The sequence below is a fragment of the Durio zibethinus genome, unplaced genomic scaffold (genome assembly GCF_047325235.1).
Source record: "Durio zibethinus cultivar Kanyao isolate XHJ-2024 unplaced genomic scaffold, ASM4732523v1 HiC_scaffold_394, whole genome shotgun sequence".
NCBI classification, from domain to species: domain Eukaryota; kingdom Viridiplantae; phylum Streptophyta; class Magnoliopsida; order Malvales; family Malvaceae; genus Durio; species Durio zibethinus.
Window position 1 is genome coordinate 852501 of NW_028323017.1, and position 5000 is coordinate 857500.

A 5000-nucleotide genomic window follows, 5' to 3' on the forward strand; every position below is an offset into this window, starting at 1 on the left:
TGAGGGATAGGGGGCCAACACAAGGGCCAAGTACCAGCACCCATCGCACGTCATGTGCGCACACCCCCCCGGCCCCCCTCCCAATCGCCGGAACCCCAATGCCGCCGGTCAGGTTCTCCGGCGGTACTCCGGCGATGCTCCGGCGATGCTGTCCCGAGTGAAAAAAATGCGGCACCAGCACATGCTGGAGCCAAGCATGGGCACCGTGGCTCAAAATCGAACTTCGGCCAAGGCCTCGACCATCAATGGCACATGATGACGCATGGTGATGGCACATGCATCGACCATCATCGGCATAGGCTGCCCTTCGGTACGGGCACTTGCCTCGACCGCCATCGGCACAAGCTGGGCCCTGGTGTGGGTTGTTGCCTCGATCACCAGCGGCACATGCTGAGCCTTGGTGCGGGCGGTTGCCTCGAGCACCATCGGCAGACCCTGGGCCCTGGTGCGGCCGGTTGCCCCGATAACCATCGGCACACGCTGCGCCCTCGAGCGGCCGGTTGCCTCGATCACCATCGGCAAAAGCTGGGCCCTGGTGCGGGCGCTTGCCTCGACCACCATCGGCACACGCTGGGCACTGCCATCGGCACACGCTGGGCCCTGGTGCGGGCGCTTGCCTCGATCACCATCGGCACACGCTGGGCCCTGGTACGGGCGCTTGCCTCGACCACCATCGGCACACGCTCGGCCCTGGTGCGGTCGGTTGCCTCGAGCACCATCGGCACACGCTGGGCCCTGGTGCGGGCGCTTGCCTCGACCACCATCGGCACACGCTGGGCCCTGGTGCGGGCGCTTGCCTCGACCACCATCGGCACACGCTGGGCCCTGGTGCGGCAGGTTGCCTCGAGCACCATCGGCACACGCTGGGCCCTGGTGCGGTCGGTTGCCTCGACCACCATCGGCACACGCTGGGCCCTGGTGCGGGCGCTTGCCTCGACCACCATCGGCACACGCTCCGCCCTGGTGCGGCAGGTTGCCTCGAGCACCATCGGCACACGCTGGGCCCTGGTGCGGGCGGTTGCCTCGACCACCATCGGCACACGCTGGGCCCTGGTGCGGCAGCTTGCCTCGAGCACCATCGGCACACGCTCGGCCCTGGTGCGGTCGGTTGCCTCGACCACCATCGGCACACGCTGGGCCCTGGTGCGGCAGGTTGCCTCGACCACCATCGGCAGCCTCGACCACCATCGGCACACGCTGGGCCCTGGTGCGGGCGGTTGCCTCGACCACCATCGGCACACGCTCCGCCCTGGTGCGGTCGGTTGCCTCGAGCACCATCGGCACACGCTGGGCCCTGGTGCGGCAGGTTGCCTCGACCACCATCGGCACACGCTGGGCCCTGGTGCGGGCGGTTGCCTCGACCACCATCGGCACACGCTGGGCCCCGGTGCGGGCGGTTGCCTCGACCACCATCGGCACACGCTGGGCCCCGGTGCGGGCGCTTGCCTCGACCACCATCGGCACACGCTGGGCCCTGGTGCGGCAGGTTGCCTCGACCACCATCGGCACACGCTGGGCCCTGGTGCGGGCGCTTGCCTCGAGCACCATCGGCACACGCTCGGCCCTGGTGCGGTCGGTTGCCTCGAGCACCATCGGCACACGCTGGGCCCTGGTGCGGCAGGTTGCCTCGACCACCATCGGCACACGCTGGGCCCTGGTGCGGGCGCTTGCCTCGACCACCATCGGCACACGCTCGGCCCTGGTGCGGTCGGTTGCCTCGAGCACCATCGGCACACGCTGGGCCCTGGTGCGGCAGGTTGCCTCGACCACCATCGGCACACGCTGGGCCCTGGTGCGGGCGGTTGCCTCGACCACCATCGGCACACGCTGGGCCCTGGTGCGGCAGCTTGCCTCGAGCACCATCGGCACACGCTCGGCCCTGGTGCGGTCGGTTGCCTCGACCACCATCGGCACACGCTGGGCCCTGGTGCGGCAGGTTGCCTCGACCACCATCGGCAGCCTCGACCACCATCGGCACACGCTGGGCCCTGGTGCGGGCGGTTGCCTCGACCACCATCGGCACACGCTCCGCCCTGGTGCGGTCGGTTGCCTCGAGCACCATCGGCACACGCTGGGCCCTGGTGCGGCAGGTTGCCTCGACCACCATCGGCACACGCTGGGCCCTGGTGCGGGCGGTTGCCTCGACCACCATCGGCACACGCTGGGCCCCGGTGCGGGCGGTTGCCTCGACCACCATCGGCACACGCTGGGCCCCGGTGCGGGCGCTTGCCTCGACCACCATCGGCACACGCTGGGCCCTGGTGCGGCAGGTTGCCTCGACCACCATCGGCACACGCTGGGCCCTGGTGCGGGCGCTTGCCTCGAGCACCATCGGCACACGCTCGGCCCTGGTGCGGTCGGTTGCCTCGAGCACCATCGGCACACGCTGGGCCCTGGTGCGGCAGGTTGCCTCGACCACCATCGGCACACGCTGGGCCCTGGTGCGGGCGCTTGCCTCGACCACCATCGGCACACGCTCGGCCCTGGTGCGGTCGGTTGCCTCGAGCACCATCGGCACACGCTGGGCCCTGGTGCGGCAGGTTGCCTCGACCACCATCGGCACACGCTGGGCCCTGGTGCGGGCGGTTGCCTCGACCACCATCGGCACACGCTGGGCCCTGGTGCGGGCGCTTGCCTCGAGCACCATCCGCACACGCTGGGCCCTGGTGCGGCAGGTTGCCTCGACCACCATCGGCACACGCTGGGCCCTGGTGCGGGAGCTTGCCTCGAGCGCCATCGGCACACGCTGGGCCCTGGTGCGGCAGGTTGCCTCGAGCACCATCGGCACACGCTGGGCCCTGGTGCGGTCGGTTGCCTCGAGCGCCATCGGCACACGCTGGGCGCTGGTGCGGGCGCTTGCCTCGACCAGCATCGGCACACGCTGGGCCCTGGTGCGGCAGGTTGCCTCGATCACCATCGGCACACGCTGGGCCCTGGTGCGACAGGTTGCCTCGAGCACCATTGGCACACTATCGGCCCTGGTGCGGGCGGTTGCCTCGACCACCGTCGGCACACGCTGGGCCCTGGTGCGGGCGCTTGCCTCGAGCACCATCGGCACACGCTGGGCCCTGGTGCGGGCGGTTGCCTCGAGCACCATCGGCACACGCTGGGCCCTGGTGGGTTTAGGCACATCTTCAAATTTCTGCCGTGCCAATGCCATTTTTATGGCTTGTAAATTCATACAATGGTCCCCTAAGCCTTCACGTGAAGTTTCGTTGGAAGATGACTCGTTTTCTATTTTTCATGATTTTCGAAACTTTTTGCGGTTCGGGATTTTTTAAAATTTTTTTATAAGGATTTTTGGCCCCAAATTTTGTAGGCATGATCCTTCTATTTTTGTTGGCATGCACAAAAAAATTCAGCTAAAAACTCGAAGTAGAGAAGATTTTGTGACCGTTTGAAAAAAGTGTCCCCATTTCAGACACTTTAACGGCTACTGGTAGCAAACCTGTAAAATCTCAAATGCTCTTTAAGGGGGTGTGAATTCTCAGAGGTTTGATGAGGGATAGGGGGCCAACACAAGGCCAAGTACCAGCACCCATCGCACATCATGTGCGCACACCCCCCCGGCCCCCCTCCCAATCGCCGGAACCCCAATGCCGCCGGTCAGGTTCTCCGGCGGTACTCCGGCGATGCTCCGGCGATGCTGTCCCGAGTGAAAAAAATGCGGCACCAGCACATGCTGGAGCCAAGCATGGGCACCGTGGCTCAAAATCGAACTTCGGCCAAGGCCTCGACCATCAATGGCACATGATGGCGCATGGTGATGGCACATGCATCGACCATCATCGGCATAGGCTGCCCTTCGGTACGGGCACTTGCCTCGACCGCCATCGGCACAAGCTGGGCCCTGGTGTGGGTTGTTGCCTCGATCACAATCGGCACATGCTGAGCCTTGGTGCGGGCGGTTGCCTCGAGCACCATCGGCAGACCCTGGGCCCTGGTGCGGCCGGTTGCCCCGATAACCATCGGCACACGCTGGGCCCTGGGGCGGGCGCTTGCCCCCAGCACCATCGGCACACGCTGGGCCCTGGGGCGGGCGCTTGCCCCCAGCACCATCGGCACACGCTGGGCCCTGGGGCGGGCGCTTGCCCCCAGCACCATCGGCACACGCTGGGCCCTGGTGCGGGCGGTTCCCTCGACCACCATCGGCACACGTTGGGCCCTGGTCCGGGCGGTTACCCCCAGCACCATCGGCACACGCTGGGCCCTGGTGCGGGCGCTTGCCCCCAGCACCATCGGCACACGCTGGGCCCTGGTGCGGGCGGTTGCCCCCAGCACCATCGGCACACGCAGGGCCCTGGTGCGGGCGGTTGCCCCGAACACCATCGGCACAAGCCGGCCCTTGGTGCGGGCTCCTGGCTCGACCACCATCGGCACACGCTGGGCCCTGGTGCGGGCGGTTGCCTCGAACACCATCGGCACACGCCGGCCCTTGGTGCGGGCGGTTGCCTCGACCACCATCGGCACACGCTCGGCCTTGGTGAGGGCGCTTGCCTCGACCACCATCGGCACACGCTGGGCCCTGGTGCGGGCGCTTGCCTCGACCACCATCGGCACACGCTCGGCCTTGGTGCGGGCGCTTGCCTCGACCACCATCGGCACACGCTGGGCCCTGGTGCGGGCGGTTGCCTCGACCACCACCGGCACACGCTCGGCCTTGGTGAGGGCGCTTGCCTCGACCACCATCGGCACACGCTGGGCCCTGGTGCGGGCGCTTGCCTCGACCACCATCGGCACACGCTCGGCCTTGGTGCGGGCGGTTGCCTCGACCACCATCGGCACACGCTGGGCCCTGGTGCTGGCGGTTGCCTCGACCACCATCGGCACACGCTGGGCCCTGGTGCGGGCGGTTGCCTCGAACACCATCGGCACAAGCCGGCCCTTGGTGCGGGCGGTTGCCTCGAGCACCATCGGCACACGCTGGGCCCTGGTGCGGGCGGTTGCCTCGACCACCATCGGCACACGCTGGGCCCTGGTGCGGACGGTTGCCTCGAGCA